The sequence below is a fragment of the Erpetoichthys calabaricus genome, chromosome 3 (assembly GCF_900747795.2).
Source record: "Erpetoichthys calabaricus chromosome 3, fErpCal1.3, whole genome shotgun sequence".
Taxonomy (NCBI): domain Eukaryota; kingdom Metazoa; phylum Chordata; class Cladistia; order Polypteriformes; family Polypteridae; genus Erpetoichthys; species Erpetoichthys calabaricus.
This window is the reverse complement of record NC_041396.2, coordinates 239,284,444-239,307,112: the sequence shown is the minus strand read 5'-3', so window position 1 is coordinate 239,307,112 and position 22,669 is coordinate 239,284,444. Positions and strand designations below refer to the sequence as shown.

At 37.1% G+C, this 22,669-nt stretch overlaps 1 protein-coding gene across 1 annotated transcript in view; it reads left to right on the top strand.

Moving 5' to 3' along the window:
- Nucleotides 1-1,870: 1,870 nt before the first annotated feature.
- The window catches only part of LOC127527115 (trace amine-associated receptor 4-like), a 41,816-nt gene continuing 21,017 nt past the window's right edge, over nucleotides 1,871-22,669 (top strand). Inside the window, exon 1 of the mRNA XM_051924753.1 lies at nucleotides 1,871-2,007. The gene's annotated coding sequence lies outside the window, so the exon portion shown is untranslated. The remainder of the gene's footprint in view (nucleotides 2,008-22,669) is intronic.

Here is a 22,669-nt window from a genome sequence, read left to right as displayed (position 1 = left end):
TTTTTATTACAAACAAATGCCTCTCAACACTGCAGCGAACACTTGACAAATTTTATTTAATTACCAGTAAGGCACATTACCACAGGCATTTTGCGGGATTTGAACCGGCATCCTTCCAAATACCAGTGCAGATCCCTAGCCTCAGAGCCACCACTCCAACCTACCATACATAGGGAGACATCTAATTTTGGCATACATTACACATAAATCTGATGGTTCATGTCAAGAAAAATAACTAAGATATAGTCATTTCAAAATTTGGGTTGAGATGTTTTCCAATACAGAAGTTTTGACACTACAGAATTGTGTTATCATCACAGTGACCTCAGATACAGAACTCTGTTCATTCGCATCCAGTACAAAGAGGGCACATCTACTGAATGCACAAGATTGGAAGCAATCAGGCTCAGCCCAGCCTTTCTTTTACTTTTCATCCAATCAATGAGCCACCCCTTCTTCCCAACAGTATCAGTGACATTCAACTAATTCTGGTGCTCTCTGCCTTCCTTGTGAAATCCAGCTGTTGTACAGCCACCACCATTTATCCAGCTGAGATACTACAGTATTTTAAATACAGATAAAGCGGTCCATTTTAAAAATATGAGTTTGACACCACTGCTGTATCTTAATTAATGATTTTTTTCTAGTTTTTTTTTAATTATTTCAATTCATGTTATAGCCCTCTTGAAGTTTACTGATGGCCCTTAATGGGCCATGGGCCCTCAGGTGAGAGCCTCTGTAACAGATAACCATTCCACAGAGATTAGTAAAAGCAGTGTGTAGTATCCTGGAGCTAGTAGTGACCAGAAAATGAGTCACAATGTCTAATATAAAATAAAAGATAAAGCCTTTTTAATAGTGATGAATGTTAGAAAAAGGTCAGGTGTATTCAAAAATTGAAATCTTTCATTGGTTTATTGTACAACTTTTGTAAAGGAATGTGATTATAAACCGTAGATACTTTATGTATAATAGAATGCTATTGAATTATTTACCTGTCAAAATTGAAAAATTAACCTGTCAAAGTACCAGGACCACTAGTGCTAGCTGATAAGTTTGTAAAAGATGTTTACTAAAAAGACACAGATCCTTAGAGAATCAGTTTCACTGTGGTGCTTTTTACCTTAATTAAGCTGGAAGAAATGTCTCTGACTCCTCCCTATTCTTTAAAAGAACCTATATATTAAGGTATAATTTTGACCTTTTCAAATGCAGGGATAACCATAATGAATTAAATTCAACTGAAGGTCAGCCTCACAAAATCTGCTAAGGTAATTTAAATGAATTGTTTGTGATTGTGAAGCTTTAACATTAAAAGCATGCCTCTATTTAAAAAAAAATTACAAAATTATTAGTGTACAATATACAGTTTGAAACAATTAAGAAATTTTGTGAAAAGACAACAGATAAAAGATATATTACAAACCAATCCAAACAGCCATTAAATAATTTACAAAATTAAAAAGTGATAAATGTTTAGGATAAAAAACAAGAAGTGTAAGTACATAATACTTAAACTATTGAATTTGATATTACTGCTTTTATAGCGAAAGATCTAGTGTGCTATTTTATTATTTTCTTAGATTACCTCTAAGATATAAACTGTTTTGATCCATATATGAATTATTTTGGATAGCATGAAGTTTAGTGCATCTGGGTTCAAGTGATTGTTCACTCTTCTTTGAGGTTTTGCATGTTCTCTCTGTGCTCAAAGTGATTTTCTTTGGCATGTTGGCTTTAGCACAGAAGTATTTATGTTAGGTTGGTCAAAACTCTTTAAGTAGGTTTACTGAATAAATACATTATGTATGAATGTATTAATTTTCTTTACATTGATTGTTTGACAGTTTCCTTTCTCCAATATTAAGCCCTAATGTTAGGAAGATCAGTGTCTCCAAATTACTAAGACATGGGTTCAAATATCCTTGTGTTTAGTAGCAGTGATCCAGATTGAGTTTCTAACAGAATGGATGTCTATAAAAACATTTAATTCTGAACTTAAAAACTGTAAGTATTTTTAAAGTTATACAGTAGATCAGAAAAAAAATACTTTTGATTGTTCATGACGTAAATTTTTTTGAGGTGAAGTCAGTAAACAATACTGCTGTTCTCTGCCCAGTGTTCTGTTCAGTTCAAACTGGAAAAAGGTATATTGGTCTGTTTACTGATATAATGTGAGTATTGTATTCATTATGCGACATGGTCATATGGTAATAGTAACAAAATAATTTTTAAACCATAATGCTTCCAGTTTAATCTGCATCTGACTCACGGTGTAAACATAAGCAAGTCACTGAAGTAACTGTGCTCCATTGTAATAAGTAGACATGTGAACAATTGTTATGTATTCTTAAAAATATAATAAGGCATCTATTAAATATGCAGTTATACTGTACTGTATATTTATTGTTCTTGAATGTTGCACTAGCATTTTATGGTATTTTGTGACTTTTGTTAAAATATTATTTTAGTTATTGAACGGCAAACTTGTAATTATTATAGGTACATTATTGAAATGACATGTTGTTAATTTTTTTGAACTAAAGCAAATATTTTTGCACTATTCAATATTGTTTTTCATTGCAGATAATTTCTGATTTCACTGCTAAAAGCAATAAGGAATTCTTTACAATCTGTATAAAAGACAATGAATTTGACTTTTCCATACATTGAAGACTACTGTTTTGATGATATTTTATGTTACAAGGTACCTCGGACAACCATTTCTAGGTTTGTTATGTATTCTCTCTTTTTAATTATTGTTTTAATGACAGTAGTAGGAAATCTGTTTGTAGTCATCTCCATCTCACACTTTAAACAGCTTCATTCACCAAATAATCTTCTTGTTCTTTCTTTGGCTGTTGCAGATCTTTTGCTCGGTGTGTTTGTTTTACCTTTTAGCATTATGACAACTATTGAAACCTGCTGGTACCTGGGGACTGTGTTCTGTAAGGTACATACAACCATAGATGTGATGCTCTGTACAGTTTCGATTTTTCATTTAGGATTTATAGCGATTGATCGTTATTGTGCTGTGTGTGATCCACTGTCCTACCCAAATAAAATCACTGTTAAGACAGCAGTGATTTTTATATGTATTGGTTGGATAACTGCATTTATTTACAGTTTTGGATTAATATACAATGGTGCTTCTAGCAAAGGTTACGAAGATCTCCTTGCTCAATTGTCATGCAATGGTAGTAAGTGTATGCTTCTTTATAATGAAATATGGTCCTTGGTAAATGCTTGCACATTTATAGTACCCTGTTTTGCAATGATCAGTATATATAGGCAAATTTTCAAAGTGGCACATAGACAAGCCAAAATAATAAGTAGTGTGGAAAATAAAGTAAATCCTTTTGACATGAGAAAAAATAGACTTGTACAAAGCAGAGAATGGAAAGCTGCAAAAACATTAGCATTAGTAATGGGGGTGTTTGTTCTCTTTTGGTTACCTTATTTTATGGTGAGTCTAATCAATGTGTTTATTGATTTCTCCACATCTGACATGATAATTTGCTTTGTTGTTTGGCTGGGTTATTTAAACTCCACTTTTAATCCTCTTATATATGCCTTCTTTTATCCTTGGTTTCGCAAAGCGCTGAAACTTATAATTTCCTGTAAAATACTTGAGTCAAGCTCTTCAACGATAATGCTGTATACTGAATAATAAGGATAATTTTTATAGAAAAACAGAATAATGTACAAATTATTAAATGTTCTGATTAAATGACAACCAGCTGGTTAACCAAAATTTCTTATTGTGTTTCTATTTAGTCAAGAATTACTAGAATACAGAATATCATCATATATATTCTATGTTTACCATATTTAGCTCAAAGTACAATTAAGAAATGAAAATACTGTATGCTTATTGAGGTCACTTTAAAATTAAGGGTATACACCATGTCACATTAGACTTATTAAAATAAACATTTTTGTTTTCCAAGAAGTGAATATACATGAAACTTCATTAACCATCCATGCATATTGGGAGCCCACACCTAATCGATCAGATAGACTTTGCTTCTGTGTCTGCAGTGAAAGTAAATTTTCCAAATCACTTACACAAGCATTCCATGCTTTCAGTAGACCAATTTTCCCATTCATGTTTTGGTTAAGAATTATTAGGAAGCCATTTAAAAGACAGCATTCCTATAAATGCCTTACAATTTGCTGATGCAATAAATAATCACTATCCTTAATGTTTCCCAATTAGAACACTGGTTGTATTATACCACGATTTAAAATATTTTCATTTGAATTTGCTTCTTGGAAGATACTCTTCACAAACCATGCTGTTATAAATAATTGTCTTTAATTTACTATTAATCAGAATAAGCTTTACCCACACAAAATATGGAACAAATGTAGAACATATGAAGAAAGAGATTCTGTTATCTGCTGCTTCATTACAGGAAAATGTTGCATTACAGCCATCTATTATTATTTCATTTATGGAAGTCATTAGGAATCTCAACCTTCAGAGACCTTTACATTGATGACATGTTTGCACCTTTTGATTAAATCTGTTGTAAATACAGAAATACTTCAGCATACTTATTTCTGCATTTGCCAGTCATGAACTTTGATTAGGCAAATTTTCTTAACTTTCCTAATTCTTTGTCAATGTCCACGCTATAAAATGATTTAGCTAGAATTAAAGAGAATCTTTTTAGTACTTTTATATATTAATGTCACCATGTTTACTTAGGCAACTTAGGTATCTCAGAGAAAAGGAGATTGTTCTATAAGTATATCTTGTCAAGAGTTAGTTATGTCATAATTCTGCTTATAGGTATACACTAGACACTCCTCTCCAAATTGAAATTATCTAAAATGCATTAGATAGATAGATAGATAGATAGATAGATAGATAGATAGATAGATAGATAGATAGATAGATAGATAGATAGATAGATAGATAGATAGATAGATAGATAGATAGATAGATAGATACTTTATTAATCCCAAGGGGAAATTCACATTCTCCAGCAGCAGCATACTGATGCAAAAAAACAATATTAAATTAAAGATTAATAATAATGCAGGTAAAAACAGACAATAACTTTGTATAATGTTAACTTTTACCCCCCCGGGAGGAATTGAAGAGTCGCATAGTTTGGGGAAGGAACGATCTTCTCAGTCTATCAGTGGAGCAGGACAGTCTATTGCTGAAGCTGCTCTTCTGTCTGGAGATGACACTGTTTATTAGATGCAGTGGATTCTCCATAATTGATAGGAGTCTGCTTAGTGCCTGTCGCTCTGCCACAGATGTCAAACTGTCTAGCTCCATGCCAACAATAGAGCGTGCCTTCCTCACCAGTTTATCCAGGCCTTTCTTCTTAATGCTGCCTCCCCAGCACACCACCACGTAGAAGATGGCGCTCTCCACAACCGTCTGGTAGAACATCTGCAGCATCTTATTGCAGATGTTGAAGGACGCCAGCCTTCTAAGGAAGTATAACCGGCTCTGTTCTTTCTTACACAGAGCATCAGTATTGGCAGTCCAGTCTAATTTGTCATCCAGCTGCACTCCCAGGTATTTATAGGTCTGCACCATCTGCACACAGTCACCTCTGATGATCATGGGGTCCATGAGGGGTCTGGGCCTCCTAAAATCCACCTCCAGCTCCTTGGTTTTGCTGGTGTTCAGGTGTAGGTGGTTTGAGTCACACCATTTAACAAAGGGGTTGGACCTTAAAATGTGACAGATGCCATATACAGTAGTTTCAGCCTTATTAGTAATATAATTTGAAAAGTCCTAAATTTAAACCTTTTTGAGTGAAGATATTTGTTTACCTATCTGACAAATTTACAATCATCCGAAATGCTCTTACAGACCTGTTTGAAAATCTGTCAAATGGGGTTTACCTCTCTAGCAGTAAACTCACAACTATTGTATTCCATTGGTCCTTCCAGCTTCAGTTAATGAACAATCTCTGACGTGTGTCAACATATTTATGTACCTCAACCAAATAATCCCAGTGTTTATTTTCCAGTTTATATACATTATTGTGTCTGGCTTACAAGTTGTGTAAAAACATTGTGATCCCATCATAAATTAGTTTATAATTGTTTTTTACATGACTGACCTAGCAGAGACATTTTTAAGGTTTGTCTGTTTCCTTAATTGCACATAATGAAATAATTTGTGTGCTTATAAGTCTTACATTTTTTTCATCTATTTTTGTTTTTGTCGGCAAAAGAGAGACAACAATTCACATTTGTGCAGTTACAACAACATAGGCATTTACAGTGAAGCTATTTAGGAAAAGTCAAGAAATGACATAAGCACATGACAATCACACGAAATTACTAAGGATTTTAAAAGACAGATCCTATTGGTGTCATCCACAGTATGTCTGATGCTAAAATGTTTATAACTCACAGGTGATTGGTCACAAACTCACCTAATCACCCTCTCAAAACAACACAAATCATGTAATTTTTTTTTCTGAACTAACTCAGGATGGGATAAGGTGAAAATTGTGAAAGCCTTGTTTGCTTTGAAGTAGCAAAGTGAAATTTCACTAAATTGAACCAAATAGAATTTTTAAAAAATAGTCAAGATACCTGCAACCTTGTGCTAAAGTTCAAGCAGTATATGATTGAAACAACAACCCAGGAATGCATTACAGTATTTCATTTCATTATAAATTATCTCCCACACCCTGAGTGCATTTTAACTGGAAAAGAGCGCCTGTCCCTTTCACATTTTCTAGAAGAGCCTGATTTTATAGGTACAGACTTACAGATTTTTTCATACTTTTAATGTGCTTTCAAAACATTAGAGGAGCTGTCTTGTGGCCAGAGAAAACTTGCTCTTGCAAATCCAGTTGAGGGGAAGTTTCCAATTCGTTACTCTCAGCAACAGTAGATCTACATGGTATATGTAGGGAATGGTTCTGCATGTTTCTATCTAGAAGGTTATGTAATTTTACTTGAAAAGAGTGTGTGTAACTGTGCATTATGTCAGTTATGGTGACACATTTAAAAAATACTGTTAAATATTACAGTCACAGTACCATCCATTTTAAACCAACCCCAAATTTAGAGAGCTGCACCCTCTTTGGACTTGACTTAATTCATTGCAGAATGGAACTAAATTTTAATTATATGGTGGAAACATGTGATAGAGGAATAAGTTGAGAAACTTGCAATCCAGTCTTCTAATATGTTTCTTATTTTAAATTGATGCATGTATCTACAGCATTGTTTCATATTATACCTTACTGTTTTAAGCAGAAGTTTGTGGCAGAACAGCCACTAATGAGGACACAAGCAGTGGGTCATGCTCCTGTTATGCATGGCTAGATTGCTGAGAAACTTTACATTTTGGAGGACGCAGCGAAGAGTATAGGAGTGAGGTGAAAAAGTCTGTTTCTTGGTGCAAAGAGAACTGTCTGTATCTTAACATCAGCAAATTCAAGGAACTGGTTATTGACTTTCACCACACCAAAGAGCCTCTATGTCTGGTCACTAGTAAGAGAGCGTATGTAGAGGTGGTTCACTTCTACAAGTACTTTGGGTTCCACATCAATGACAGGTTGGAATGGTATCGGAACACAGAGGAACTATGTAACAAAGGGCAGAACAGGCTTTTCTTCCTTAGGAGACAATGTTGCTATAATGTAGGATGTGACATCCTTCATATCTTCTAGAATTCTCCTATGGACAGTGCAATTTACTATGCTCTGATTTGCTGGGCTGGTAACATCACTTCAAGAGAGGGCCACTGAATCAACAAGTTAATTAAAAGTTATAAGACGCACTCTGGACCCCTCGGAGGTATTAGTGAAGGAGGGAGTTAAAACAAAACTAACTTCCATTATGAATAATGCTGATCATCCTGTCTCTGAAACACTAACACTAAGTACTTTCAGATAACAAATTATTCAGCAGAAGTGTGGCAAGAAATGCTACTAGGGCCACTTTATACCAACAGCAATACATCTGCATAATGAATAAAAATAACTCTTAGAGATATGTATTTTCTCTGGATTTCCAAGGGATTCATGAGACCTGATTAATAATTAGCGATTTAATTTTAGTTTTGTGGTTTGGAGTGAATTATGTTGTATAATATAATAATATAGAAACAACACAAAACTTTAGATAATAGACTGCGACAAGATTAATAAATTACCATAAGGTATCGAGAGCAAGACACTTATTTCCAGTGGAGATCGATGACCTCAGATGGAGATACTAATTTTCATCGAAATCACATCATAGTCAGCTGTGAACTTCTCCCATTTGCAAGGGAGATCTCAGTGGATTGAGACCAAGAAGATGGCATTATCTACAAAGACAAGAGATGCAAATTTTAGGTTTACAAAACAGATACTTTTCAAACCTCTGCTTCGGTATCATAAACAAAAATGGGTACTGTTACATTAAAACATTTATATATGTGTAGTTTGAGTTATCTTGTGGTTGTGTTAACAGGAAGATGTATTAGGAAGGTTTTCATTTATCTTTGTTGATTTGTTTTAATAAAGTTTATTTTCACTCCATTCTTTGTTTACGGGATGCTAGTTATGAATGACATAACTGTGGCAGTTACTTTTATCCCACAGTTGGATAAGAAAATAACTTTTAGAGTCAGTTAGTTTCCTTTTCAAAGCAGGGCTAGCTTTAGATTTCATATTTCTTTGTTCAACTCGTTATTGCCTTTCATTTTGCTTCATGTTTTGTCATTGTTTTTGTGTTACCCTCCAGGCAGTCTTTCTAGCTCAGACATAGCTTTTTCTTTTTGACTAGCAATTTTTGTCTTATATTGCCATCTCCACATCAAATCAGGAGATTAGACTGTTCCTTAGGTTTTGCACAGGGTCTGATCTTTTTCTGTCAAAGACCATTAATGTTACATTTAAGAACATGTCTGAATTTACTAGACGGCCAGTAGCCCATACTTGCAGTTGTGCCCTGGAGCTAGCATGCAACTACACCAGTTTCTCAGAATTAAGGTGAGAGTTTCTGTCTGTGTTAAAAAGTGGAATATGGGTCATGGATATGTTATAAAAAACTTTGTGATCAATTGAAGACCTCAGAATGGCCACATGATAAGATACTGCAGGGATGCTGGCCCATTGGGATTAATAAAGTATCTATCTATCTATCTATACATCAAATAAGGAGCACAATTATACATTGCACTGTGCTACAGGTGACTGAAATACAATTAACATACTGCTCCAAATGTTTTATAGTGGATGCTGTCTTCCTGAAGTACTTTTTACACAGATCAGTTACATATGCGTTCTGTTTCTTTGTCATCGCAAAAAAGGCAACATAGTTCCATCAACAAGAGCCAAACTACTAAGTATTATTCTTCATAGTTCAACATAATGCTCTTTAATGCATTACTTTGTTACATTTTGCATTTTGTTACATTACAGATCAAGCAAGTTGTTTTGTTTACACAAAAGTTATTGTAGAACAACATAAATGATATAATTATTAAGTATTAATATAAAAATTCATCACAAAGTTCACATGACAGATTGAGGAGATCTTTCCTCCCCCAAACTATGCGACTCTTCAATTCCACCCGAGGGGGTAAACGTTAACATTTAACATTATACAAAGTTATTGTCTGTTTTTCACCTGTATTATTATCATTCTTTAATTTAATATCATTTATTGTATCAGTATGCTGCTGCTGGAGAATGTGAATTTCCCATTGGGATTAATAAAGTATCTATCTATCTATCTATCTATCTATCTATCTATCTATCTATCTATCTATCTATCTATCTATCTATCTATCTACATGGATTTTGTCCATCTAATTTGCATTTGTATTTCTGTTGCTTGATGTTTTAATTTTGTACACATTTTTTTTCCAGAGGAACTGTTAGAAAATGAGTTTTAGTTTTTTTAATGTACATTCATGTTTCGAATTTAACAGCTTTTCTTTTTTGCAGGTCTATTGTGTGATATGATGTCATGTAATGAGGAAAACAAGATTTGAGGAGAAAATATTTTTGTAGTTTTACATTTGCATTTTATTGTTTTTTTATTACAAAAAATAAACACTTAATCTACAGACATCTTATTTCCCCAAATAATAGGGTAACAGTATATTGATTTCAAATATTACAGTTTTCTGATTTAAATATGTCAAAAAATTCTATGCCTTAACCTCCAAACTGCTTCCAATGACCAGATTGTCTAGTAGTGTAAATATGTATTTACATGCTGATTGAGCGATGGGGCATTACAAAGAAAACAAAAAGAGGAGGAAGAAGAGTGAAGTTAAAAAAAATCAAGTAAAATAACTTATTTCTGCACTTTGGGCGTGCTGCTGACATTCACTCAGATGTCTGAAAGAGAAGGTTGCAGCAAATTCAGCTCCTCCTTCATTCAGCCATCATCAGAAGGGAAAAAAGAAAATAATATTTGTGTTTTATTGTGTTATAAGATCACCTGTGGAATGCACCTAACACAAAATGTACTAACTAAAGTTTTAGGTTTTTTTCTTGGGGGATAGGAAGAAATGTCAATACCAGCTATGTACAGTACATGTTACCTGTAACCTTCATTGTCAACTTTACAGACCACCATGGCAGACTGCTTTGCTGATCCTTTAATTCAACCAAACTTACCACCAACACGAGGCTTCCAAGAAATGTCCTTTGTAACCTTAAAGGGCTGTAGCTAAGGAATGATCAATCGAAGCACTGAACTTGCTAATAGCAATTGGACAAACACACAGTTTAAGCTTTTATTTTAAAATGATCTATTTCCATAATGACAACAAATCAAAACAAGTATAAGTAATACAAATATTATACAGTCTGGGTGGGTTCATGCATCTTCATTCAGTCCCAGATGTCAGTTTCTTGATGGCCCAGTTCCTTAGTTATTAATTATATATCCTTAAGTAAAAAGTTAAAATAAAGATTTCTTGCTGGAGATTGAGCTCCTTTACAGGTGTCCAGCAGCTATGCAAATAGCAAGCTTCATTTAAATGTCCATGGCTCCTCTCAAAATGTCCATGTTTGCAATTGAGCTGGGCTCTCTACAAAAAGTATCAGAAAGCAACTGAATTAAATGCTCAATTTTTGCCACAAACTGGCAATTGAACTAAAGCTGAATTCAGAACTCTTTCTGAAAAGAGTTATAATAAAAGGCACCACCCCAACCCCTCACACTCAAATAAACATTTACACCTGGCTTTCATTCCACTACCACAGTTATCACACAAGACAAGTTTGATTCCTAAAAGTTACTTGAACCTGCAAACAGGCTGGCTATACAAATCATTCTAAGGTCCTGCTTCACTTTTCAGCTTTCCCAAAATACACTACAGTTATGTTCAGCACAACAAAATTTTCAAGGTTAGGTCATTTACCTGAAATCTATCAATAGAGAAAGCTAAACCATAGTAGCAAAACAAACAAGCAAAGAAATCTAAAGGAAACATACACACTCAAAAGAAACAGACATAAATAAAACAGTGAGTATAAGATTCTTTATGGACATATTATTACGTATGTTGGTGTGAGTACATCGGAGGGTTCTGACTATTCTGGTTCTGACAATATTTCTCTTACCAAAGGCCTAAGGTCCCTGTACAGGCTAGTAGCCTCAACAGCAGTATAACCAGCTTCAAGATGGTGTTCCTCCATTAGCAAAACACAGAGTTCATGAAGATCTGGATCACAGGGAATACCAGATTTCCAAATGCAAACACCCTCTTCTACAATTATATCAAGTCTGTCATAGTCAAGTGGATGGAGGTAGTCCTGTGCTTGGTAAAGTTCTGGTGCTTGGTACATGAGAAAAGGTCTGCCATGAAATAAATCACGACCACTCCCACCTGGCCTGACCCGATGGTTGTTCCACATTCTGACCACAGTATCTAACTCCCTCTGCAAAGAATATTCAAATTAGTCAAATGTGTTACTAATCTTCTCACCATAACCCCAGTACACAGGTACACATAGACACAGGTAGGAATTATTGTCCCCCTGAAAGAATATTACTCTGGGCTGCCATATACACACACACACACACAGTATATTAAAGTAGGGCTTGAAATTCATCTTTCAAATTAGGGGGGATCCTCCCTTAAATTAAACACAAGACTTGCTGGAGTGAATGAAATTTTGTTGATGGGTTAAAAATCCAAAGATTAAAAGATTAAAAATCACTCTGATATTAATTTTTCAGACATTTTATAATATCACATCTTATTCTTAATGATGCTTATAATTGTTTATACAACTTTGAGTAAATGGAGAAACCAGAAAGTCTTTCAAATAGGTTGTTATTCCAGTTATTTTAAATTTAAATAAATGATTGTTTAATTTTGCATGTAAAGATTAATAATAATAATACATTTTATTTTTATAGCACCTTTCCCATGCTCAAGGAACTTACAGAATATAAGAAAGAACGGCAGAGTATACAGTATATAGCATTGTACAAACCAGATAAATAAATAAAGAAGATTATGACAATGAATTCAGAGAAAAAGCCTAACAGACAACATAATTGATGGTCTAGCACACACACATATAGGTTACATGAGCATCTTGACAGAGAAGTAAACTGAGAGAAGTGTGATAGAGTCAAGTAGAGCTAAAAGCCTTCCTGAACAGATGGGTTTTGAGTTGTTTTTTAAAAGAATTCATGGAGTCAGCTGACCTGATTAATTTTGGTAGGTCATTCCAGAGTCTGGGCGCTATACAGCTGAAAGCCTTGTCACCCATGGAGTGTAGATTAGTGTGGGGCACAACAAGATTGGCAGAATCAGAGGACCTTAGTGGGCGGGCAGGCACATAGTGATGGAGAAGGTCACTGATGTAGTTTGGCTCAAGGTTATTTAAGGCTTTGTAGGTTATTAGTAGAATTTTATATTCGATTCTTTAAGGCACAGGGAGCCAGTAAAGACGGAGCAGGATGGATGTGATTTGCTTGCTTCTGCTGGTTCGAGTAAGGACTCTTGCAGCTGAGTTTTGAATAAGCTGGAGCTGTGATAGAAGATTAGAAGGGGCACCTGCCAGTAGGGAATTACAATAATTGATGCGGGATGTGATAAAAGCATGGACAAGTTTCTCAGCATTAGAGAAGGAGCGAACACGGGATATGTTACGGAGGTGAAAGTAAGAAAGTTTCTTAATGTGATTTATGTGGGCGGAATAAGAGAGGGAGGAATCAAAAATGACACCAAGATTCTTTATAGTAGAGGCAGGTCTGATGAGATCACCGCCAAGATGGACTGGGAAGGAGCTCATTTTATTAAGTTGTGCTTTAGTCCCAGTTTGCAGGAGTTCAGTTTTGTTGCAATTTAATTTTAAAGATTTCTGCTCCATCCAGGTTTTAATTTCACTAAGGCAGGTTGTGAGCTGAGAAAACTCTGATGAAGTTCCACTTTTAACATTGAAGTAGAGTTGAGTATCATCTGCATAAAAATGATAACCCAGTCCATAGCTACATATAATATGGCCAAGGGGAAGCATGTAAATACAGAAGAGAAGAGGGCCAAGGACAGAGCCCTGAGGAACTCCTTGTGTGACTGGTGCTGAGCTGGATCTGCTGTTACCAAGACTAATAAACTCTTGCCTATCAGTGTGGTGTTATGGGTCCACAGCTCTTCCAGCAAAGGCCGTTTTGTTTTAAATAAATAATCGCCGCGCTCGCGGCTTTGTGAGGGGGCGTGGTAACTGTAGCGAGCCGCAGGGCGATTTGCGGTGTGGGCGTTTCTCACCTAAGTGCACAGGTGAGAGACTGCCCATATCTGTGATTGTTCCTATGGCTAATGGGCTGCAGCTGCCATGTCCTCTCCGCATATATAGAGAAGTGCGAGCAGGTAAAAAGAAAAGAAGAAGAAGTAAAAGGAAAGACGGAAAGAAACGGAGGTTGCAGGAGGAGGCAGGAAGCAGTAGAGAGAGAGAAAGTCGGTGTGGGAGAGCAAGCGAGTGCAGGCTCATGCAGCAGCTGTACAGGTAGCTTGGGTGTTAGGCTGACACCCGAGGAGTAGCAGTAGTGGTCGCTCCCGCAGCGTTGATTTTGAAGGGCGGGAGTGACTGGAAGATGGATGACTCTCCGCATAAGGCCACGGACGGCAGCGGGAGTTAAGACTTGGGGTGTGTATTCCCCAGCGTGGGCACCCTGGTCGCTGAGGAACCCAAGTCGCTGTCTGGAAGAGCCTACCGGAGCCAGGGGTCGGTGAGGCGATCCAAACAGCTGAAGCAGGCAGAGAGAAGGTCAGCTGCATGTAAGGCGACTCTCCGGTAGAACAGCCCAGATGGGTGTAGCAGGGGAGCCGCCAGGCTAAACGGAAGACATCGGGCTTTTTGATTTTAACATATTGCTTCCTGTGCTATTTTATCTCATGGTTTTTAGAAGAGTTTTTTCTATTGGTTTTAACCTCCACATTTCATTTTATTGGATTATTTATTTATTTGAAGAAGACTTTGAATGAACTGCACAGCACTTTATTATAAACACTGTGTTGATTTGTCTTTTAATAAAAGCACTTTGCACTTATACATCATCCCCTTGCTCAATGTTTATTGCCTCACTGTCTAGCTCATCAGTGACATTACCGACGGTGTTGGGTTCAAGGGCTCCCTAACAGCCGATGGGAGCATGGAGCAGAACCCGCATCGTCACAATCAGTCAGATAGGACTTGAACCACTGGAGGGCAGTGCCAGAGATACCCAGCATATTCTCCATTCTGGACAGTAGAATGTCATGTCTGACAGTGTCAAATGCTGCACTGAGGTCTAATAGAATTAATATGCTGGTTTGTCCAGAGTCTGCTGCCATAAGCAAATCATTGGTTACCCGTAGCAGAGCAGTTTCACAGCTGTGCCGCGCCCTGAAACCAGACTGAAAGGGTTCCATCAAGTTATTAGAGGTCAAGTAATTGGTGAGTTGGGAAGCTACAACACGCTCGAGAACTTTTGACAGGAAAGGTAAGTGGGAAATAGGCCGGAAATTGTTAAGCTTGTCAGCATCAAGACCAGACTTTTTTAACATTGGGGTTACAGAAGCAATTTTAAAAGTGAGCGGCACAAACCCAGTGTCGAGGGATGAGTTTATTATTGTTGTAACAGTCGGGATTATGGCATGAAGGCAGGATTTAAGTAGTGTACTGGGGATGGGGTCCAGTACACAAGTAGTCGGTCTCATCTTACAAAGCAGGTTATTAACAAACGCAGATGTGACTGGTGAGAACTTAGAGAAGAAGCTGGATGGAGTGGGAAAACAGGGAGAGATATAAACAGATGATGTATTTATGTTAGTTGAATTATTTAGATCTTTAATTTTGTTACGGAAAAAGTGGAGGAATTCCTCACAGACTTCAGTGGAAGAAGTAGTTGGGCCAGATGTGGGTTCGAGTAGTTTATTAACTACAGAGAACAAAACCCTTGGGTTATCGTGGCCACTTTCTATTATTCTACCATAGTGGGTGTTCTTGGCAGCAGTTAGTGCTTCTCTGTAAGCCCTTTGGTGGTCAGAGAAAGCCTGGATATGCACGGTGAGGCCAGTCTTACGTGACATTCTCTAAAGGCGTCGGCCAGCTGCTTTCATAGATTGCAATTCTGAGTTATACCAAGGAGCTGAACGTTTAAAGGAAACCTCCTTATGTTTTAAAGGAGCTGTTTTATCTAATGCTGAATGAAGGGCTGAGTTATAGTGGTCAACAAGACTATCTAGTGTTGATGGAATAGGTGCAGACAGTAAAATATCAGAAATGGATCCAGAAAGGATAGAGGGACAGGTATTTTTAAGGTTTCTGTAAGAGATTTGTCGTTTACAGGTAAGAGGAGGCAAAGGCAGTGAGACAGTGAAAAATATTCAGTCAAAAAACAGACATGCAAAGGAAAAATCACTTAAGTAAAGTAATATAAAAAATCTATAGAGAATGTTAAATAAATTATGCAAAAGGAAATAGGTATTCTTTAATTTTTTTATCTATTCTATATTGTTTTTCCTATCATAATATTAATTTCCATTGGTCTTAGACAGTTTATCAGTCAACATAAGGCTATAAGTGTGAATACTATTAATTTAACAAATTTTCAATAGTAAAAACGAAAAGCTAATATACCCTTAGCTTGGGTGGTACCACAGCACACATTGATTAGCACTGCCACAGATTCAGCATGCTTGTTTCAAATCCAGCACCTGATTGTCTGTGTGGAGTTTATGTTCCCCCTATGTCTCTATGCTTTTTTTCTGGGTACTCCAGTTTTCCTTCCACATTCTCGAACCCATGCTAGTTTGGTTACTAGCATGGCTGTGATGTACCAGTACCCTGTCCAGACCCTATGTTGAGCCCAGTTCTAACATTTAAGGCTCTTGCTGTCTGCTCCTCTGAACTGGAGTAACCTGAGAATGACTAGGACTATAAGTCAGCCAGTGTACACATTTACTTTGAAATTGCCATGAACTGTTGCCAAAACCAAAAGTCACTTCTAAAAGACCATAAAATAATGTAAAGTTGAATTGTGTTATCATAGGGTAATGCGTTCTACAAAGTCTTCATTTATAGCCTGAAATGTGTTTCTTTCCAATGTTTGATGGCAACCTTAATCAGGGGAAAATTTAACAGACGCTTTTTTCAACGTTATCTTTGAGTACTGTTCATCATTGTGTCACTGCGGTCAGTTTGCCATATAAAAAAGAGCGAAGCTGATTAAGGATTCACCAAATAATCCAAGTTAATTTCCTGAAATGTACTGATTTTAGTGGAAGAATGTACTTCAGACTGTTTTTAGCGTTTGAGTAAAAAAGTTTAGTCATTTTCTTCTAAAACGCAGTTTAAATATGGCAATACGCGCACCACAAGTCTTAGACTTTCCTGGCGCACTTGAACAGGTGCACTAAACAGTTGATCAAATTGCAGAATTCAGTAGCTGCATGATGCATGCATGAGAACTTAACAAAATGTAAAGTGTGAAAAAAAAACGACTAAATCCCTACATAACAAATTAGGCACAATTACTTAATAATAATTTTACAAAGAAGTTGCGATAACTTACCAAATAATGTGCGGAATAGCTTACTCACAATTCCACGCTGAATTTCAAGCCCCGTGTAATTTTATTCACTGGAATGTTTGTGGGTTCCCATCCAGCTGTGAACCCTTGTAATCATCACCACCTTTCACATCAATAGGTATGGCTCAGCAAACACAAATATTTAACCAAAAAAGGAAAGCTGCCAAGCATATACGTTTAGGCCTAATCAACATTGATGGGCTCATGGTTAAATGGCAAAAAATGCAATTGCACCAGTTCATAAAAACTAAAAAAGCGTAAAGGCTACTTGTAATAGTATAGAATTCATATGTACTTAGCCAAAAAGTTACTATGGTGAGTACGTGTGTGTGCGCTTGTACGCGTGTGTGTGTGTTTGTGTGAACAAGTTCCTCCTACCTGAATGACGTCAAGAAAGCAGAACTGAATGAGACCATTGTCAACCATGTCACCATTGAAGTCTCCCACAGACTGAAACTCTAGAAACAGATCTCTCCAGTAGTCCACGTTTTGCCTCAGATAGAATCCCCACCTCAATTCAATCCTCTGATTTGCAGTACTTCTTCCTTGAAGAATAGAAGGTTCAGAAAGTGTGCCGTTTACATCCTCACGTAGAAAATGCTCTAGTCTGTTAACTTGCACATTTTCAGTACGAGATCGGATCTGATTATTTTTGGACAACACCAAAACTCAATGACAGCACTAATAAAGTAACCTGCAACAACTTCAAGTTTACTGTTAGCGACACTCGCTTGCATCCAGATGATATGGCGTGAGAAGCCATCGATGCATCTGTTCACTGTGATACCAAAAGGTGTGCACTTATTGTAGCTGTCCATGTGCCAAAGGTAATTTGGTCCCGGGACATGGTAATGCCTTCTTCGCAGTCTCCTACATCTCCTTAGCTGAATGCCTACTGGGTCCAAAGTTGATTGTATTTCATATACAAGATCTCTAGTGACTCTTAATCCAACTAATCTACATCTCTCTGTCATCATACGGTATCCGTGGAATTGCCCAGGGCCCATTAACTGCTCTGCAATGTGATGCACAATGGCTAGCTTAGACTGCGACGCCTATACAACTGAAGCCTTGCTAACCGTCTTCTTAAATGACGCCCACTAACGTTGTTATTTTCCAAACCAAGACATAAAGATATTTCAGCCTGCGTCAGTCCTTGATTGAACAAAAATGTGATGCACTGATCAATACAGTTCTGCTCTTCTGCCATTTCAAACAATTTCTGCCATTATTCCGTTATGTCGAGAAAATAAAGTTCGGTTTCTCGAGATCTTGATAAAATTATTCTGTTATCTCAATAAAACAATAAAAAAATATATCAATATAGCATGTCCTCTCTCGGCTTCCATAGAATAGCACTGGAAATTCTGAAGAGTCTTTATTCACACAATCACATCTTCAAACCTCGTCAAGCCAATTCAAGGTCATAACCTGAATTGCCAAAACCTATCCTGGCAACTTGCAGCAACCATAACATTTGTGATGATTCATTTTTTGTGGTGTGCAAGAGAAGATCCCCCTTCTGGGAAAAAAATAGCTAAATGAACAGAATTTTACTTTCTTTGGAAGGAGGAAAGCTGCTTTCTGTTTGGGTTTTAAACAAAACAAAGTAAGAAAATGTGACTTTTGATTTGTTTGTTGTTTTGCTAGGTGCCTCAGTAGGTACAACCTGGAGGAAATTCTGTAGTTACCAGTGGAATTTACTTAATGGGTTTCTTTTTTGTTGTTGTAATGTTTCCTGAGAGCTGTGAGTACCTTACTGAAGTGTACCTGCTCAGTTCATGTGCCATCAATCCATTTGAAGCAGTTTTTCAGTCATTTCATACAGTTCAGCCAAAGGGTTTTTTGTCTGTATTTCCATTTTGTTTAAGAGACAGGTAGACATTTGCTTTGTATGTTGTCTTCATAATCAGCCATCCTTCAGCCATTCATCGTATTTATTTGTGCAGCAGGCCAATCCTCACCTTAGGTATCTGCAATATTTGCTTTTTTTTAGTTCAAACTTGATTCTCTCTGTTCACCTTCTTCTCCTGTAGAGGTAACCTTTTGCTTCTGATGCTAAGATGCTATTATATTTAGCTGTTAAGATAAATGGAAAGAATTGGTGATTCTGATTGTGTCAAGCATCTGTTAGAAATTTTAACGTTTCTGCCTTGATTCTGATGAGCTTTATGAACTCCTAGGTTAGTTCTGGCTCATCCCTTTAAAATAAAAGACATATTTGTGTGTTTTTATTTCTGCCCATATTTCTTATTTTGATTCTGTCACATGTGTTGGTAGGATGGTCTGATATCATTGGGTTTAAGTTGATCCTAGAACAACACCAGAATTATTCCAGGACAGTCATTCAGCTTCAACTAATCCATGTTAAACTCACCCTATGACATCACCAGGAAGTGCACAAAAACATGCAAAGATGTTCTGAGAGAACTTAGCTAAAAGATGAAAAGTATCAGTGGTACACCTTAAACTACTGTCAAGAGAAAATGCAGAAGATTCACTTCAGCACCACCCTTGAATGTAAACTATCAGCAGAATTGTGAAATAAAGGAATTCATTCAGAAAATTATATTCTTGGCAATACAATGCAGATGAGAACTTCCCTTAAAAAAATCAGCCAGTCTTCTTCAAGGCTGGTCATTTCTTTAAAGAGGCAAAGTGTGTACTTATGGAAAAAGTAGCCACAAGAAGAGAAATGGTGGTATAACAACGCAATGTAGGAAAGTATGTTATAAAACTCATTGCTAACTACTTCCAGGAGCAGAAATTGGTTGCAATAGGGTAGCTCTGAGTAGTTTTAACTTTGTTACAGGTCTCAGAGATAATAACATAGTTGTTTAGTACATGGGTACATGTTTTTCCACCAAAAATAAAACTATGGTCAATGATTTGAATGATCCCTGGATGTCTTTCTCCCCAGCATTCACTGGAATGCCATTTCTTTGACACTGGGACTACACAAGATGTATTCCACAGCTGGGGAATCTTCTGCAAATTCAGAGATTTTGAGAACTGGTGCTAAGGGACCCCACAGAGATACGTGTCATGTTTTCAGCCCCCTGGAGCTGCTTCCAGCCAGTCTTGCAGTCTTCTTCATGTGACATTTTCCTAGCTCTCTCCTAACTTGATCAGCAGATATAGAGAGTCAAGGAAGTAGGATGCGGCCTGGAAACCACAGGTGTGTTGTCAGCAAGGTGCTGATGGCAACTGGGATTCTGGAACCTCCTCAGCTTGCACACAGAGGGTAGCAGTGCTACGGGAGAGGTGGGCTGACAAGAATGAGTTAAACCTGTCATTAGCTCTGTTCTTGTTCTATTCTTTTGAATGTTTTACAGTCTGCTTATAGTCAGTAATACTCCTCATTCCACACTTCCTTCATGTTGTTCTGTTGTAACTTAGATAGATAGATAGATAGATAGATAGATAGATAGATAGATAGATAGATAGATAGATAGATAGATAGATAGATAGATAGATAGATAGATAGATAGATAGATAGATAGATAGATAGATAGATAGATAGATAGATAGATAGATAGATAGATAGATAGATAGATAGATACTTTATTAATCCCAAAGGGAAATTCACATACTCCAGCAGCACCTTACTGATACAAAAAACAATATTAAATTAAAGATTGATAATAATGCAGGTAAAAACAGACAATAACTTTATATAATGTTAACATTTACCCCCCCGGGTGGAATTGAAAAGTCGCATAGTTTGGGGGGAGGAACGATCTCCTCAGTCTGTCAGTGGAGCAGGACAGTGACAGCAGTCTGTCGCTGAAGCTGCTCCTCTGTCTAGAGATGACACTGTTTAGTGGATGCAGTGGATTTTCAATAACTGATAGGAGCCTGCTGAGCACCCGTCACTCTGCCACAGATGTCAAACTGTCTAGCTCCATGCCAACAATAGAGCCTGCCTTCCTCACCAGTTTGTCCAGGCGTGAGGTGTCTTTCTTCTTAATGCTGCCTCCCCAGCACACCACCGCGTAGAAGAGGGCGCTCGCCACAACCGTCTGATAGAACATCTGTAGCATCTTATTGCAGATGTTGAAGGACGCCAGCCTTCTAAGGAAGTATAACCGGCTCTGTCCTTTCTTACACAGAGCATCAGTATTGGTAGTCCAGTCTAATTTATCATCCAAGTCTAATTTATCATCCAAAAACTTGTGCCGAAGTCTGTCACTATAGTAGTCTTTGCCCTCATGGAACTATTTCTAAAGTTTTAACTGCCCCTGCTTGATTTCATCCTTTATCTCCAGACCTGAAGTCTAAAGAGGTTTAAAAACAATTGACACAGCTGATTTATAATGTTTTAAACGTTTTGGATAAAAATATGAAGTGTAAGTACATATAAAAACTTAAACTATTGAAAATGATATAAATGCTTTTTAAATAAAATGTCTATTTTTTCATAGCAATAAATATTTTCCTTAGATTAACTCTAAGATATAAACTGTTTTGATTCATATAGGAGATACTTTGGGGAGCACAATGTTTAGTTCATCTGAGTTCAATTGAAAGCTCAGTTACTGTCCATTGAGAGTTTGCATGTTCTCCCTGTGTTCAGAGGGATTTTCTCCTGACACATTGACTTCATCACATAACTATTTATGTTAGGTTGGTCATCCATTGTCACAGATCTTTAAAGAATTTAGTGGGTTTACATTATATATGAACATATTATTTTTTTTGATTGGTTGGTTAACTGTTTCCCTTTTTCTTTATAAAGTCCTAAATTTAGGCTAACCAATATCTGTAAATGGCTAAACTGTGTGTTCACATATACTTCCTTATAAAGCAATTATCTTCTAGTCCACCAGAACAACAGACCTATGGGATATAAGCAAGACATCACCACAATCATTATTAATACTTTCTTTTTAGATGGAGAGATCAGCAGATGTTAATTTGCCCATGCATACATTACACATAATTCTGATGGTTCATGTCAAGAAAAATATCTAAGATATAGTCATTTCAAAATTTGGGTTGAGATGTTTTCCAGTGGCGGCACGGTGGCGCAGTGGGTAGCGCTGCTGCCTCGCAGTTGGGTGATCTGGGGACCTGGGTTCGATTCTCGGGTCCTCCCTGCGTGGAGTTTGCATGTTCTCCCCGTGTCTGCGTGGGTTTCCTCCGGGCGCTCCGGTTTCGTCCCACAGTCCAAAGACATGCAGGTTAGGTGGATTGGTGATTCTAAATTGGCCCTAGTGTGTGCTTGGTGTGTGGGTGTGTTTGTGTGTGTCCTGCGGTGGGTTGGCACCCTGCCCAGGATTGTTTCCTGCCTTGTGCCCTGTGTTGGCTGGAATTGGCTCCAGCAGACCCCTGTGACCCTGTGTTCGGATTCAGCGGGTTGGAAAATGGATGGATGGATGGATGTTTTCCAGTACAGAAGTTTTGACACTACAGAATTGTGTTATCATCACAGTGACCTCAGATACAGAACTCTGTTCATTCGCATCCAGTACAAAGAGGGCACATCTACTGAATGCACAAGATTAGGAGCAATGAGGCTCAGCCCAGCCTTTCTTTTACTTTTCATCCAATCAATGAGCCGCCCCTTCTTTACAACAGTATCAGTGACATTCAACTAATTCTGGTGCTCTCTGCCTTCCTTGTCAAATCCAGCTGTTGT